Raw genomic sequence first — 18,585 nt, 5'->3', positions numbered from 1 at the left:
TTGTAATACTAGTCTGCCTCGACCAGGTGTCGCTTACTTTACCAGAAGTGTTAATATAAAAGCAACATTTTTCTTTGCATAAATGTCATTGAATTGGGTGGCTAGAGTAACTTTAGTGTTAACTTTGGCAAAAGTTTTCCAGAAATTATTAATTCTATTATAAAGATGATAATTAGGCAGAATATTACAGCAATTGGAATTTTCCAACCGGAATTCCACATTGCAGGTGCCACAATGCATAGTTGTATTGCAAATAGTAGAGTGCGTATAACAATTCCCGCAAAGGTGGTATAGTAGATAATTTCCATCTAAAACTTTTACTCACCAAGACAGAGAATTTCTCCTTGGGGTTCTATGAAGTTACAAATGTAATCCCATGCATAATTAAAATCTCCCTGCAAATGTGTGTTAAAAAGAAGTTCTAATATCTGGTGGCGAATCCCGAAAGGAAATGTCGAAATGACACAAAGTATCTGGTGAGGTAAAGGTGGGACTGAGTAAGATGGGTAGCCCTTACTTGTTTACTTATCTTTTCTGATTTTCAGCTTAAGATCTCTTATTTTTTGTCATTGATATCCAGGACGTTCCTCTGGGCTGTCAGGGATTGCTCTCTCAGCTTTCCAGGCTTTGACTGGAGTGTGATGTGTCCAGGAATTAATACCTGTAACTTTTGCTGCTGAGGGAGTTGAAAGAAGAACAGTGTAGGCCCCTTCTCAGCTTGGGGTCAGGAAGAGAGAGAAGGGAGAGTTTCACCAATACCAAATCTCCTGGGTTAAAGAAAGGTAATCCTATTTCTCGGAGCTGGACTTTTGCTAACTGTGTCAATTCCTGCTGGAAAGGAGCCAGAGAGGTTACATGCTCAACCAACTCAGAGATTTCCTAATTTAATAGAAAATCATTGGTAAGGAAAGACCATCCATACAGCATCTTAAAAGGGCTCAGACCTAATTTTGAAGGTGTATTTCTTCCCCACGGTAAGGCTATGGGGAGAGGAGTAACCCAAGGAAGGTGAGTCTCTTGGGACAGTTTTCTGAGCTGTCTTTTGATAATATCATTTGTTTTCTCTACCTTTCCTGAGGTCTGGGATCTCCAAGCACAATGCAGATGATACTGTATGCCTAGTGCCTTTGAGAATCCTTGTGTGACAGCTGCCTTAAACAAGGGGCCATTGTCACTTTGGAGGTACTTAGGTAGACCAAAGTGGGAAGTTGTTTCATTAACTAACACTTTTATTACCTCAGATGCCTTTTCTGTATGGCATGAAAATGCTTCTACCCAGCTGGTGAAAGTATCTCCCCATCCCAGGAGGTATTGGATGCCCTTCATCTTTGGCATGTGGGTGAAGTCTGTCTGCCAGTCCTCCCCTGGATAGCTTCCTGTTCTTTGGGTTTGAGGAGGAAGGAGCCACCTGTTGAAGGGATTATTTTTAAGACAGACTTCACAAGCATTAACAACCTCTTTGGCTGTTTTTGGTAAGTTCTCTCCTGAAAACAATCTCTCGGCACATCGGTAAGTTTTATCCTTTCCCGAGTGAAAAGCTTGATGAAAGATTTTAAGGACTTTCCATTGACTGGAGGCTGGCAACTGGAGTTTGCCATCCTGACTGTAGCCATCCTAAGGGCTGGAAAGTATACACTCGAGAAGTGGCCCATTCTATTTCTGCAGGGAAGTACTGAGGTTTAATTTCTCTACGGGGCCTTCCCAGATTAGAGGGGCTTGAAGTCCATAGTTGTCTTGGGGTTTCCTTGCTGCTGACTTAGCTGCCTGATCAGCCAACCTATTTCCTTTGGCTACTTCATCTTTTCTCTTTTGATGTCCCTTACAATGCATCACTGTTATCTCTCATGGAAGGAAAACTGAGGATAAGAAACCTGCTGATTTCCTGGTGGTATTTTATAGGAGATTCATTAGCAGCAAGAAAGTGCCTTTCCTTCCAAATGGCACTACGAGCATGGAGAACTAAGGAAGAATACTTGGAGCCAGTGTAAATGTTACCTACCTTTATTTTGCTTAATTTAAGCAAAATCAGTTCAGTTAATTGAGTGCTTGTGGCTGGAGAGAGACACACACTTTCAAAGACGTCATTTATAGTGACTACTGTATATCCTGCCTTGTGGATTCCTTGCTCTACAAAAGGACTCCCATCTGTGAAGAGGGTCTGGTCGGGATTTTCTAGGAGAGTTTCCCTGAGATACTCTCTGGCTGCATAGGTTTGTATTATAACTTGTTCACAGTCATGTTCAGTTTCCCCAGCTTCCGCTGGAAGGAAAGTGGTTGGGTTTAGGAGAAAACAAGTGTTTAACTCAACCGTGGAAATCTCTAACAGCAGAACCTGATAGTTAGGGAGCCGGCTGTCTGTTAGCCAAAGGCTCCCCCTAGAGGACAGTAATCCTGCCACGTTATGTGGGGTATGAATCATTCGCCAGGGTTAATTTGGTGGCTTCGGGGACCAGTAGGGCCACTGTGGCAATGGCTTGGAGGCATGTGTAAATAATAGTTCCCCCCAACTGCAACTAAGGGGTTGAGAAAAATATTAGATTAGAATTTTTCCTGAGAAGCCCCTCACATTCATGCTATGGGAAGAGGGGAGGCCAGGATTAGAGAGGAGAAAAGATTTCTTTCAATTCACCCAGAGTGCAGAGAATGGGGTGGGGGTGGATAAAAAAGTGGAATAAAATTAGGATGTCACAAAAAGCACTTTTTGAAATTAAAACACTTTAATATTATCTTGAGAATCAACTTATGATAAGTTTTTAATATTCTCAATTAGAATAAAAGATATTTAAAAAATTTAAAAATTAAAGCATGGTGAGTAGAAAGAAAAATATACCATAAAACATTTAAACTTTGATATGTTAGTAATCAAAATAAAATTGAATACAGAATACTTACTATTTAAAATAAATATTAAATATATTAGAAATATTTAAAATATACATACAAAATTAAACAATGACTAAATAAATAAAACACTATGCCCTGAGAAGTGAGTTATGTGATACTAAAAAATAGACAATTGAAATATTCAAAATATTCAGAAGATTGTTTAAAAAAGGGAATGCTCACAAATTTATTTTAAAAGATTTTGATCTAAACCAAACCAGAGCAATAAGAAATGGGGAAAATGTTCAGATATTCTTCGATCTCTGAAAAATCATATTTAAAACACAAGGACATACGATCTCACAGTGTAACATATATCATTACCAAGGTGTAATTATACTGAGAATGTATGGGTGTTTTAATAATATTTCACTGCAGACTTCAGAGGTAAGCATGATAAAGAAGGCAATCCTGTAGAACTTAGTGAGGGAGAGGGGCACCACGTGGCCACATTACTGCAGACCCCGTCCCTCACAGTGACCTGAGAACAGCCACCACCAATACAGTAGAGCACATGCACAGGCAAGGCCACCTAAGCTCCCAGCTGTCTGCCATGCAGAGATGGGCCTGGTTTACAGACAGTCCCACTACTGAAGAGAGCTCTGTCCTTCTGCTATATTGATGGTATCTTAGTGGGCTCAGACAGAGGCACTGCCCAACAAGGACTAGATACCCTGTTGATCCACATGCAGCAACATAGCTAGGCCTTTAACACAGGCAAGATACAAGGACTTAATGATACCCAAGTGAAACTAACAAAACTCCTGGGCATAATTCAGAAAGGAGCAAAGCCTCTCATTACAAAGATGATTGTCTAGATTTTGACCTTTTCTTTTCTCTCCCCACTCCCTCAAAAAAAAAAAAAAAAACACACACACACACACACACACAAAAGCAGCAATTTGTAGACCTAATTGGCTACTGGCAGCAGTCCCAAATACCCCAAGTAGATATCCTGAAAGTATTCATCTACTGGCTTACCATAAAGACCACTACTGTGCAGTTGGACCTCGACCAACAGGACACTCTGGAGGACCTCACTGCAGCATCCACATTCTGGGTTAAAGCAATTCTCCTGCCTCAGCCTCCCGAGTAGCTGCAACTACAGGTGCACGCCATCACACCTGGCTAATTTTCAGTAGAGACAGGGTTTCACCATGTTGGCCAGGCTATGGCCATTGTTTCTTTCAATGGACTCACTAGTTTAGTCCTGCTACTGCTTCCTGTTGCATGGGGTGGCTGCCTTGCACTGGCAAAGGGGAGAAGGCCACAGTGTTACAGCCTTAGTACTCACATTAAATGGGTCCTGAGTTATTGTCCCATGTTCAAGAAGAATAAGGTTATGTTGACAATTGAAGGGCGAGGAGGGCGGAGAAGAATTTTATTAAGTGACAAAACAGCTCTCAGCATAGAGGTGGTTACAAGGATGGTCCCCTACCCAAAGTCAGGTGGTCTCTCTCACCCAGAGGTGGGCAGTTCCTATGTGGCTGAGTCCCTGGTTTTTATGGGCTCAGAATGGAGGAGTAGAGGCTGATTAGTTTGTGAGTATGTAAAAAAGGCTAAAACAAAGACACCACTCAAAAGTGGGCATGACAATGTAAAAGGCCAATTATGGAAGTGTAGGTACATGTAAAATAGGTGAAGGGTGGGGACCAATTAGAGGAAAGCATGCCAAATGGGAAGAGAGGTTCTCAATCCAGCCTCAGATTTATCTGAGACTTGTAGCTTGGCTTTCAGGCTTTAAACTCTCTTTGGATTAAAGGTGGTGTTCACCAGACACCTGCCCCTGTCTGCCTAGGATTGTCTACCTCCTGGCGCTGTCAGATGCATCAATCTCCCCAAGTGCCTGTTTTACTTTTCAAAGTTCCTAGTCTTTGAACATATGTTTTTAGGAGAACTAAGGGACTAGGACTATAAATAATACCCCTTTCTTCTAGTCCCATGTTTACAGTGACTTGCAAAATAAGATACAGCAAATGCTCAGGTGAAAAACTAAAATACTACCTCATTCCTGATATGCTGAAGGAAAAGTATTCCTTCAGTTCAAGGCCAAATGAAATTCAATTTATGTGTGCAACGAGTCACTGGCAGGGCTGGATCACCCCAGGTCTGTCCCATAAGAGGAGGACTTCCAAAGCCTAGCAAGGGAAAGGAAGAGCAGATGATAGTGGTTTCTAGTAGGCAGACCGTCTCCAAAACAAATGAAGAAACTCAAAGGGGCTGAGCCATACAAGCCCAAGCCCTCCTTCCAAACTCTGCAACTTTGTGCAGCATTCCTCCTTCCCTGAAGAGAACCAGGTTAAGGAGATGAAAGAAACGGGTGTGTTTCTCTATGGGAAGTTCTGCTGGAAGGAAATGTGAGGCTAGAGACAGAGGAGGTTCCTTCCTAACTGTGGATACCTCTGGACAAGGAGGCAGAGGGAGGAGGAGACAGGGAGAGCTTTGGGGGCTACCCGCAGAATTTACTTCTGTAGGGAGGAAAAAAGTGAAACTAAATAATCACATAAAATGATCATGTCACTCGAATCACCGGGGGAAATACGTAGATATCTGTTTTATTATTATCTGTACTTTTATCTATGTTTATAAATTTTTGGAATTAGCATATAAACATTATAAATTATTTTGAATCATTTATCATCTCACCTTTCTATAAATCTGATCCTTTAAGAAGGAATACACGAAAGAAAAAGAAGAAAACATAAGTCTCCTATGAAACTCAAAGTTATTTTGTTATTATTTAATGTACCAATTTTATACAGCTCTGCAATTTATAAAAGTCCCTGAGTGGCAAATATATATAGTTGTTTTTCCTCGTTTGATCTTCTGCCTTCCTGCTTTTTTGCATGTTTCACTGTAACCCCCTCAAACAACAGTGAGTACTCTTTTCAGGACAAAATGTCAAGTATGAGTCACAAAGTGCAAAGGATCTATACCCTCCAGAACGATGAGAAGGAAAACTTTCTGCCTAAGAGATACTTCATATTAACCACGCAGTAGATTTCCTCTCAAATGGAAAGCAATTGAAGAGAAACCTCAGGAAAACAGCACATTTTTGTTTCCCAACAGTTATAAACAACCCAGTTTTCCTTTCCCTTCTCACCCCATGTTCAGACACTATGAGTGTTTCCCAAACTTTGGAAACAAAGACCTAAGTTTCAGGATCCTGCAATGACCTGTCGGTGACATTCTACTGCAGTCTTCAGGGCAAGTATGATGGCAGAGTTGCAGCTGGCTTGGAAGATTTATTTTTATTTTTAAGGGCAGAAGCAAAGGAAGACCCTACGTTCACTCACTGAAAATAACAATTGCCCACCTGCATTTGTTTCTGCCACAGCTTCAAAAGCCGAGGCAGAGAGGCTGATGATGTGGGCAAGTCTGGTCTTAGAGCTTAGGGCCACTTATGGATCCTGAAACTCCAGGTCAACCTAGGCTCAGAAAGGTCACTGATATCCAACCCAGCAGACCAGATGTATGAGTACTCTGCCCAGAAGCCTATTTACTTCTTCAAACACACAAAAAAATTATCTAGAGCAACTTCCTTAATGTTTTGGGGTCTTCCTCTCTGTTTTCAGAATGGAGATAGTGAAACATAATAGTACCCAGTGACAGGATGAGAAAATATATACATCCAGCACTTAGAACAATGTCTGACAGTGTAATCTCATCAAGACTCATGAGCTTCCTTTCTTCCATCGTTCCCTGCCTTGCTTTCCTAGATGATAGAGCTAGACTACCCTTCCATAGCCGGACACCCTGCCCACTTCCTCCAACACTTGCCCACAGGCACACCTAGAATCCTCAAGACCACTCCAGTGACTTTCTCGTACCACTCTTGCTAGACCAAAGGAAAAGGTAAGATGTGGAGGGAATTATGCATCTCAATTCTTCATATCTTCAATAGTGCTAAATGGTCCATATGTTTTCTTATAGTTGGGGGTGCATGCATTTACACAAACACACCCACACACAAAACACCCTCACACAAGAGTGTGCTGGTGGAAAGTTATGCAAATCTGAGGCTCTAACTACTTTTTGTGTACTTTTCACAACTGCCCAGCAGATAGCAGCAAAGTGTCCTGAGGAACTACCTTTTCTATCTAATTCAGCCCTATGTGGCAGTGTGAAGTTAGAGGCTAAATTGTCCCTCTAGATATGTAACAGGGCATAGGCAGGAGAGGCGTTCTGTTCAGTTTCATCTGCGGCCCAAAGACAAGAGATGACGCAGAATTGTGCCGAGGGCAGGGCAGAAGGAGGAGTCTGCCCCTGGAGCAGGTAATTATTCAGGCAGAATTTAGATCTTTTTTTGTTGTTGTTGTTCCTGAGAGCAGTATTCTGTTACCAATACTGTTTAGAATTGTTTACAAATGGATGCTAAAAAGCATATGGCAGTTTGTTATTGTTGTAACATTTTCTACGGACCATGCTTCTTCTCATTGCCGGCACCTGAAGAGAACACGCCCACCACCACGTTCTTGTTTTGCCAGGGAGATGACAATCGCTGCCAGTTTACACATAATCCCATTCACCTGAGTAGAAATTAAGAAAAAAGAGCCAAACATGGTTTTCTCAACCAGATTATAAAACTTTAAAGATTGAGTAAAAGAGTAAGAAATTGAGTAAGACTGAAGGAAGAGGATTTCATTAGAAACAGAATGTCATTTGGAAACTGTACTGGAGAATTTCATTAGAAGGACATTGTGGATGTTTTGTGTGGTTTCCTCTGTCCTGTCACTATAGGAAAAGGAAGGAGGAACCTCCCCCTCATCTCCAGCTCAGAGAGGCTGGAATGGGACCACATGGGGATCATGATGCAGATCCTCTGCAGTTTAGGGAAAATGAGAAACTTGAGTCCAACACACCAGGAGAAACCAAAAAATGCTAAGACTAGGCCTGTCTACGCCATGGCCAGTGTTTTTATCTATTGCTAAATAACAAATCACCCAAACGTAGAGATTTAATACAGCACACCTGTTATCTCACAGGTCAGGACTCTGGGCATGACTTAACTGTGTTCTTTGCTTCAGGATCTCACCAGGTTCCAATTAAGGTATTGGCAGGGGTGAGGTCTCAACTGAGGTTTGACTAGAGAAGGATCCACTTCCAAGCTTACAATGTTGTCGCCAGAATTCAGTTCCTTGCACTTGCAGGATAAATGGTCTCATTTCTTGCCAGGTGTTGGCTGGAGGTCTTTGCAGGATATTGACCAGAGACCGCTCTCAATTCCAAAGGGCTGCCTACACTCTCTTACAGTATCAAGACTGCAACATGACAGATTGGTTTCTCAAGGACAGCAATGGTGAGAATGAGACACCAGTAAGACACAGTTTGTGGTCTTCTGTTACATGATCATGTAATCACATACCCCAAATCACATACATCCTGTCACCTTTGCAGGATTCTGGTTATTCAAAGCAAGTCACAGATCCTGCCTATATTTACAGGGAAATAACCACAAAAGGGCATGAAGACCAGGAGGCAGGAATCATCCAGCCACCCAAGAGTAGCTCTCATGGTTGCACAATTAAGCAAGAGGAGTATGTTGCGTGGGGGTGGTCTGCACTTCCCCCTGTAGGTCGGGTGAAAGAGATTCTGCCTGGTGGTCTTAGAGCTGGCTCTGAAAAGAAACCAGGAGGGAGCAAGGAGATCTTGAAGAGAATGAGGCTGGAGATTTTCCGATGGACATCCAGGGGCAGGACACAGGATGAATCGTCAGCCGTCAGCTAAATCCATGAGGATACTGAGGGTGGAGCAGGACGGGCCGCAGACAAAACCTCTCAGACACCAAGTTGTAGAAGGAAGGGCTTTATTCAGCTGGGAGCGTCGGCAAGCTACCGTCTCAAAATCCGAGCTCCCCGAGTGCACAATTTCTGTCCCTTTTAAGGGCTCCCAACACTAAAGATTTCACATGAAAGGGTCGTGACTGATTGAGCAATCTAGGGGGTACGTGACAGGGGTTTCATGCACTGATAGTCAGACAGAAACAGAACAGGGCAGGGAGTTGCACAGCGTTCTTCTATACAATGTCTGGAATCTATGAATAACATCAGTTTCTAAGTTATGAGTTGATTTTTAACTACTGGGTTTAGGCCAGGCAGACCCAGGCCAGGTGTCGGGCCTGGTGCTGGGCTGCCTGTCTTTGGTTTTACTTCCTTGTTTTTTTTCTTAAAACAGGTACTGAGTATAAAACAATATAAAACAATGTGAGAGGGTCTTTTTCTATTCTCATTTCCCCCCTTTGAGACTTTCACTCATTTTATTAGTGGGAGCTCTCACTTTCATTTTCATTATCTATGTTTTCCTGTGCAATAGATTGATAGTGATTTAAATAATATGCTTGTGCTGAAGCATTTTGGTGAACTAAGGTAGCGACAAAGCTTTTTATCATTTGGAGAAGTACAGGTATCAGACAAGGGAGCAGTAAGCAGGTTCCTATTACTATTATTACTCCTATTATAAGAGTTTTAAATCCTTCTATTGCTGGGAACCAATTTCCAAACATGGCTCCCGGATTAAATCCGCGCCACACTTGCACGGGTACATGTGCCAGTTTTGTTGTATCTTTAACTATATCCTCAACTACTTGCCCCTGATCATCTACATGTAGACAATAATTAGTAAGGCTGAATTTTCCACAAATTCCTCCTTCAGCCACTAGCAAGTAGTCAAGAGCTAGTCTATTTTGATAGATAGCATTTCTCATCAGAGTCTCTTGCCGGGCAAGAACGGTCAAGGCTTGACCGGTTTTATTAGTAATAATTTCTAAAACAGCTTATAACCGTATGATCTGGTTGAGCATGTAGATGGGGGTCCAATATCCCCACGAGCCATCTTCTGCCCAAGTGGCGGGTCCATAGTATTGTATAATTTTTTCAGGTGGCCATTCATTATCTCTCCAATTACCTATGGCTATGCTTCGTTTTTCGCGGCAAGCATAGTCAGGGAAGCCCAGAAGTTCACTTGTTTTTATGGGCAGTAAGAAGAAAGATGGCTTAATGGTGCCAATTACACAGCTACCTGTCCACTGATCAGGCAGCTTAGCATAGGCTCTATGTCCACATATCCAGTATAACCCGGTGGGGCCGTCCAGTCCCGGTGGAATTCTGGGTGGGCCCAAACAGTCTGCAACTTTGGAAGTTTACTGAATGGATTTCTTTCTGTGTAATTGGAACTCCACCATGTAACTGTTTTTGCGGTACCATTATACAGCTTTTGCCCAAGACAACTAAGCCGCCCTACAGGATGAGTGGATCCCTTTCCTTCTCTAGCTATGCAATACTGTCCAATAATTGAGGCTTTTAGAACCCAAAAATTGTCAGGGTGGTTCTTTTGGGCCAGGAATTCATCAGGAACTGGGTCTGTAGGAACTAACTCTCGGGCTTCCCATGGCCAGTGATCTCCTGTTACAGTTCCTCCACAAACATAACATGAAGTGACTTTTAGAGACTGGGCTACATGTTCAGCTAATTGCAAAAACAAATTTCTAGTTTTTCCAGGAATCTCAGGTACTGGCACATTTAGTTCATCATAGAAAGTCTGAAATTCTGGTTCTGGAGAGTGTCTTTGAACCTCTCCTTTTATTAGGAGGCTTACGCTAGGATCTAGTCCTTTTCTATCAATGCCTAATGTTACGTATTTTCCTTTATTCCATTTTGGGTCTGAGGGGTTTGTGATGACCAATTCTAAAGGGTTGCGGTTCCCACTCGTGCAGGAGGGGCTGGATTTTCCTTTTTGGAGCCAAACAGGATCTTTTTTATCTTCTTTCCAAGTAGCCCAAATGACCCAAGACCAGTATTGACACATCTCACATAAATATGACTCTTGACAGATATACCTGTTTTCGGCTGTGTAACTTTTTTCTCAATCTAGAGAACGGCATCCTATCCCATGCTGCTTACTATTAATAGTGGCACAGGCATCAAATGTTAAGGTTACATTTTGGGGGACCCCCTCTTTCTTCTGTTCCAGCTATTACTTTACTTGTGTCCCTTAGGAAAGGACCAGTCCTTAGTCTTACGTCAAAGACTGTGATCATGGAAGGTTCAGAGGGGTCATAGCACACATCGGGCTGGTCACTTCCTGGATTACATACTTTGTACTGGGTGTTATTATACAAACAGGTTCTCTTTGGAGTTCCTAGGCATTCATAATAACTGTAAAATAAAAAGATTATCTTAACTTGTCCTACCTCAGTCACCTGAGGTGTGCACTGAATATAGTCCTCTGTGTGGGAAGAAGCAGTGGGAGCTTTTACCACACAGGTCTGTGTTATAAGGAAAATAAGTCTCACGATGATTTTCCTCATGCTTTGGCCATGTGTAGACCAGTCAGCTTCCGGGTGTGACTGAAGCAGGGCTTGTCATTTTCCTCAGGGTCACTTTGCAGGGATTGTCCAGGATTGGTTTGGCCTCCCAGGTCTCAGCAGCCACAGGCTTCATGTGGCTGTGGTGAATCCAGGCTGGGATTCCTTCTACCTTTACAGCTGTGGGAGTGATCAGGATAACAGTCTGGGGTCCCTTCCACCGTGGCCGCAATGGAGCCATGTTCCAGTCCTTGATCCACACACGGTCACCTTCACAGAGCCTGAGTTAGAGCAATGAGTTCTGCTTTTGGGGCCGAAGTGCCCTGAGGCAATGGCTCAGCTTCAGCATCATCCAAGGTTACCACCGCACGTCCTGCACACCTTTCTCCTCCCGAGTTGATGAAGCTGCTCCTGTCCACATGTAACTCCCAGTCTACCGATGCCCATGGCTGGTCTCAAAGATCTGGTCGGCTAGAATAGACAGAGTCCAACACCTCTACACAGTTATGTTCAACAGGGCTGTCGAACACTGGGAGCAAGGTGGCAGGATTTAAAGTGTTACAGACATCAATGGTTATGCAGGGGTTTTCACATAACAAGCCTTGGTACTTAGTTAATCTAGCATTTGTTAGCCAATGGTGTCCTTTGGTTCATCAGAGTTACCACCGCATGGGGGGCTTTTATGTTTAGGTTTTGTCCAAGGGTTAGCTTATCTGCTTCTTGTGCTAATAGGGCCGTTGCCGCCCAGGCTCTTAGACACGGAGGCCAGCCTTTAGAAACCCCATCTAGTTGTTTTGAGAGGTAGGCCACTGGTCTTGGCCGGGGCTCCACAGTTTGAGTAAAAACTCTTATTGCCATTTTTTCTCTTTCTGACACATAGAGCGTGAAGGGCTTTGTCAAATCTGGTAGTCCTAGAGCTGGGGCTGACATAAGTTTTTCTTTTAACTTACAAAAGGCTTGCTGTTGTACAGGCCGCCATTCAAAGGGCTCTTGGTCGCCGCCCTTTGTAACCCCGTACAATGGTTTGGCTAGCACCGCAAAGTTTGGAATCCATATTCTGCAAAACCCCACAGCTCCTAAAAATTCCTTTACTTGCCTTCTGGTTTTAGGTTCTGGTAGGCTCCAGATGACCTGCTTTCTTTTTGACCCTAGGCTGCACTCCCCTTTTGGAATAGTGAATCCCAGGTAGCGTACCTGCTGTCTGCAGATCTGAGCTTTCTTCTTGGACACCTTATACCCACAGTCCTCCAGGTGCCGAAGCAGGGCATCCGTCCCTTCTGCACTCCCGACTGCTGTGGAGTGTCCTAGCAGAAGGTCGTCCACGTACTGGAGCGGGATGCAGCCTAGGTCTTTAGCAGGGAACTTCTGGAGGTCTCGAGCCAACACCTCCCTGAAGATGGTGGGGGAATTTTTGAACCCTTGGGGAAGCCGAGACCAAGTGTACTGAGTGGTGATACCTGACCCCAGATCTTCCCACTGAAAGGCAAACAGTTTTTGATTCTCGGGAGCTGGCCTGACGCTAAAGAAGGCATCTTTCAAGTCCAGGCAAGTAAACCAGCCGTCCTCAGCCGGCAGCAATCCTAACAGTGTGTAAGGGTTAGGAACTGTTGGGTGCAGAGTCACTGTAACTTGGTTTACCAAGCGTAAGTCCTGTACGGGTCAATAGTCTTTGGTACCTGGTTTAGGGACAGGTAGGAGGGGGGTGTTCCATGGAGACTGGCAAGGAACTATAATTCCAAAGGCTTTTAAGAGTCTAAGGTAAGTCTGTATTCCTTTAAGGGCTTCCCTGGGAACTGGGTACTGCTTTTGTCTGATTGGCTGGGCCCCAGGCTTAACTTCTATGAGTACGGGGGCTTGATTGATTGCCAGCCCCGGAGGATTGTCCTCTGCCCATACTCGGGGCCATCACTTAGCTAGAGCCAGTTTTATTTCCTGACCTGGCTCGGTTAGAAAAAGTCTCCATTTTTCTTCCCGGGGGACTGTAAGGGCCATGATGACTCCTGTTTCCAGTAACTTCAGCTGTAAAGAGCCCTGTTTTGTAAAGGAAATGGTGGCTCTCAGCTTGCTAAGCAAGTCTTTTCCCAACAAAGGCAAGGGGCAGTCAGGCATATACAGAAATTGATGAGTCACTTTATGTCCTCCCACCAGGCAGGTCCGCGGTAGGCAGAAAGCCTGCTTGGCGGAGACTCCTGTTGCTCCAATTATATCAATGGTCTTTTCAGATAAGGGGGCCACCACGGTGGTTACCACTGAGTGTTCGGCTCTGTTATCGACCAAAACCTTAATGTCCTTGCCCCCTATTGTCATCCTGACCATGGGCTCCTTGGGGGCATTTGAGCCTGGTCCCCTTCAGTCTAGCAGTCCTTCAGCTAGATTGAATAAAGTCCCTTCATCTTTGTCTGAGGTCTTTTGCTCTGCATCACCCTGCTTCTCCTTTAGTTGGGGACATTTATCTTTCCAATGCCCTATTTCTTTACAGTAGGCACATTGGTTACGCTGCAGACGTGAGTGATTGGACCAGGCGTTCCTCCCGGAACCCCCCTTTCCCTACCCTTTCAGGGGGATTCCTCTAATTGCTGCAGTCAGCAAATCAGCATTTCACCTGGCCTGGCGTTCGCCCTCCTTACGGCTTTCTCCGTGGCTTGTTGCATCTCTATTTACAAATACTTGATTAGCTATCTCCAGCAACTGCAAGGTATTCATTCCTGCAAATCAGCCTGTTTTCGCAATGTTCTCCGGGTATCTTCCGAGCTCTGACTAATTAAGGCCATATTAATCATACGCTGATTTTCAGGTCTATCCAGATCAAAAGGAGTGTACATACGATAGGCCTCACACAGTCTTTTATAGAACTGGGCTGGGCTTTCCTCCTTTCCTTGGATGACTTCAGAAACTTTATTTACATTGATGGCCTTTTGAGCCCCCTTTTTTAACTCTTCAATTAATGCCTCTTGGTACCGTCTTAGCCTCTCCATATCTGGTCCCTCATTTGGGTCCCATTGAGGATCCGTTCCTGGCAGCTGAATTCTTATGTATTCCTGGAGATTTTGGTAATGGCTGGGATGTGCTCCTCTAGCCATTTAGTTGCCGCCTGCAGCACCCTTCGCCTTTCGTCTGTGTTAAAGAGGTACATGAGTAGGTGGCAATCAGCCCAAGTGGGATTATGAGTCTGGATAATTGTTTGGAGCAAGTCTATTAGAGCTTGAGGCTTTTCAGTGTAAGATGGAGCGTTATTTTTCCAATTGAGGAGGTCAGCAGAGGTGAAACGGTGATACACAAAGGCACGCCTTTCCACCATGTGTCCGTCCTCATTTATCCCAGTATATCGCTGCTCTCTCAGGGGCATTTGGATTCCAGTCTTGGGCCGTAAGCAGGCCACCAAGGGAGGAGTTTTTCCTGCAGTTTCTCTTTCTTGTCTACTCTGGGTGGTCTAGGGGCTGTGGGCTCAGGAGAAGAGGGCCTCCCCGCTTGATAAAGGGGGGGCACTGTTGGTGCCATCCCCTGCCATGAGTCCTTGGGCTCTGGGTCAGACAGGACTTTAGGTGCTGGCTTCCCTTGTTTGGTGGAGCAAGAACCTTCCTTAACTAACTGTCCCTTTGCTATTAGTACTGCTGCTCCTGTCCCCTTAACCACTATGGGGGATCGAAAACTAGCTGTAACCAAGAATCTATCTATGCAAATTAATCTGGGTGTCCTGGCTTGCGAGTTACTTTGTGCCACACCTTTGAAACTAAAGACCTGTCTAAGCTTACTTTTGATGGCCAAGCTACATCTAATGCTGGCCCGTCTATTTCACACAAAGTTCTAAGTTTTCCTGGAGTCCTAGTGACTCCATAGTCTCCACTGAATCCTTTCTTGAAATTCTTTAACATAATTCCCAATGGGGTGGGCTTACTTTGCGCCTGACCCATGTTTTTTCAAGACAAAACACCACACTCACCACAAAACAAAGAAAAGGTAAAGAGGGCACACACCCACAGTTTTATCATTTATACCAAACCAAAATCAGAATACCACGAAATTCAAAATCCGAGTATCAAGAAACTTAAGCCAAGTCAAAACCAAAACCAAACTATCCAGCAATTCAAGTCAAGTCAAAACCACAACAAAAGTGCCGATACAGGCACACCGTGGGTGATCAGGCCACGCTTCCACTCAAATGGAGTGGGGCAAGTTCCAAAGACTAGTCTTACCAAGTTTCAGATGTCCGGACTCCAAGTGCCAGTTCCTTCCTGGTGTTCAGCCATTGTGTTAATCCTCCACGCGGCCTGCTACGTGCTGCTCTGGTGAGGCGTTCCACCGGGACAACTGCCTACCCGGGATCACTCTTTGGATTGCGGACACTCAGGCTGGCCGGAGTTCCCCTGCAGGGATGTTCCACAGGGCAGGCCTAGGCCGCCTAAGGGGCTGCCTCAGCTGTCCATCAGTTACCTCGCTTCCGGTCAGGGAACCAATAAATGTAGCAGGACGGACCGCAGACAAAACCTCTCAGACACCAAGTTGTAGAAGGAAGGGTTTTATTCAGCTGGGAGCATCAGCAAGCTACAGTCTCAAAATCCGAGCTCCCTGAGTACACAATTTCTGTCCATTTTAAGGGCTCCCAACACTAAAGATTTCACATGAAAGGGTCGTGACTGATTGGGCAATGTAGGGGGTGTGTGACAGGGGTTTCATGCACTGATACGGAGAAACAGAACAGAGCAGGGAGTTTCACAGTGTTCTTCCATACAATGTCTGGAATCTATGAATAACATCGGTTTCTAAGTTATGAGTTGATTTTTAACTATTGGGTTTAGGCCAGGCAGACCCAGGCCAGGTTTCGGGCCTGGCGCCGGGCTGCCTGTCTGTGGTTTTACTTCCTTGTTTTTTTTCTTAAAACAGGTGCTGAGTATAAAACAATATAAAACAATGTGAGAGGGTCTTTTTCTTTCCTCAAGGGGAAGCCCAGCCAAGGAATCTCAGTGATCGCAACGCAGATGTATTCAACACCCACCATTCTGCATAGCACTGACGTGGAGTTGAGAAAGAGCCAATTGAGAAAGACTTTTTCTGTTCCTCTCTCCTCATTCGTGCCCCTGACTCTGTGAGGATCAGGAATCCCTCTTAGCAATCCTTAGAGGGAGGAGTTAGAGAAGAAATAGCACTGGCCCCCACTTTACATGTCAGATGCCCTGTCTAAAGCAGGCCAAACTGAGGGAAAGAAGAAATTTTAATATGAATGACAGTTGGATTTTGATTTTTGCATAAATCTGTATTTGAATTACCAAAGTGACCGAGGAACTCTTTATTAGCTGACAGTAGTAACACCTGAGATTTCAAACAAGAAACAGGGGAGAGCTAGCCCTAGGGAGGATGCTAACTAAGAACAGTTGTGGGGCGGGGCACGGTGACTCATGCCTGTAATCCCAGCACTTTGGGAGGCCGAGGCGGACGGGTCACCTGAGTTCAGGAGTTCATGACCATTCTAGCCAACATGGTGAAACCCTGTCTCTACTAAAAATACAAAAATTAGCTGAACATGGTGGTGAGTGCCTGTAATTCCAGCTACTCAGAAGCCTGAGGCAGAATCACCAGGCTGGTCTCGAACTCCCGACCTCAGGTGATCTACCCACCTCAGCCTGCCAAAGTGCTGGGATTATAAATGTGAGCCACCTCACCTGCCCTGAAGCTGATTTTTTTGTGCTGAGTCAGTTCCTAGGTGGGGGCCACAAGATCAGATGAGCCAGTTTATTGATCTGAGTGGTGCCAGCTAATCCCTTAGGGTCTGCAAACTATCTCAAGCACTGCTCTTGGGAGCAGTTTGGGGAGGGTCAGAATCTTGTAGCCTCCAGCTGCATGACTCCTAAACCATAATTTCTAATTTTGTGTCTAATGTTAGTCCTACAAAGGCAATCTAGTCCCCAGGCAAGAAAGAGTTCTGCTTTGGGAAAAGGCTGTTACTGTTTTTGTTTAAACTGTAAACTATAAACTAAGTTTCTCCCAAAGTTAGTTCGGCCTACTCCCAGGAATGAACAAGGACAGCTTGAAGGTTAGAAGCTAAATGGAATCCGTTAAGTTAAATGTCTTTCACTGTCTCAGTCATAATTTTGCAAAGGCGGTTTCATACTAGGTTCAGTGATGAAAAGATTTTATTTGAACACCACTCGAAGGTATTTTATATCAATAAAATAATTTTTTAAATTTTAACCAACATTAAAAATCTAAATACCCTGACTTGATCATTACACATTCTATGCACGTAACAAAATATTATATATACCCCATAAATATGTACGAATATCATGTATCAATTAAAAAGAATCTCAAATCACATGTGTTATTGGGTCAGAGGTTGGTAAAATCTGAATCCCATTTTCCGACAATATCTTACACTTGTGTTAAAGAACAAATTAAAGATCACTAGAGCTTATAAATAAAATATAAATGAAAAGCCAAGTTTATGCGTTTGTATACATGCCCAGTAAGGAAAGAGCCCTGTGGGGAAATTCATTAAGTATTCACCAAGTGGGGGAAATTCAGGGGTTTTTTCAAACTGAATAGAAAGAGGTTTCATAATAGTTATGCAAATTGAAGACCGAGGTTCAGCAGTCTTCAGTCTTCAGGCTGGGAAAAGTGAGCTGTTTCAAACAGGTCCTGTTGTTTATAATCACTTACCACTTTCAGTCAATTGAATCAGCTGCAGTGAGATAAAACATTCAGTTGTGATTTGTTTCCTAAACATAGTTTCCTTTTATACTCAAAATTAGTTGCTAACCAAAAATTAAAGAAAAAACCTGATCGATAAATTTTGTTTTCTAAATGCCACTAAAATTTTATATGATATAGGAGTGTGTGTATGTGTAAAAATGAAAAATAAAATGTTTCCAAATGTGTTTTAGTAATATCAGCAAAAAGATGGTAAAATTGTTTCATTCCCATTCTCTGCTACCATCTGGTTTTGAAAATACTTAGGAAGAAATTTGTTCAAGTCATAAAGGTATCATTTTGAGAGACAGGACTAGCTGGATTTCCTAGACCAACTAAGAATTCCTAAGCCTAGCTGGGGAAGGTGACTGCACCTACCTTTAAACACAGGGCTTGTAACTCAGCTCACACCCGACCAATCAGGTAGTAAAGAGGGCTCACTAAACTACAAATTAGACTAAAAGCAGGAGGTAAAGAAATAGTCAAATCATACATTGCCTGAGAGCACAGGGGGAGGGACAATGATTGGGATATAAACCCAGGCATTCAAGCAGGGAGCGGCAAACCCCTTTGGGTCCCCTCCCACTGTATGGGAGCTCTGTTTTCACTCTGTTAAATCTTGTAACTGCACACTCTTCTGGTCTGTGTTTGTTCTGGCTTGAGCTGAGCTATTGCTCGCCATCCACCACTGCTGTTTGCCACCACGGCAGGCCCGC

This window comes from Macaca mulatta, chromosome 14, assembly GCF_049350105.2.
Source record: "Macaca mulatta isolate MMU2019108-1 chromosome 14, T2T-MMU8v2.0, whole genome shotgun sequence".
NCBI classification, from domain to species: domain Eukaryota; kingdom Metazoa; phylum Chordata; class Mammalia; order Primates; family Cercopithecidae; genus Macaca; species Macaca mulatta.
The sequence above is the reverse complement of the archived record's forward strand: the minus strand, read 5'-3'. Positions refer to the sequence as shown.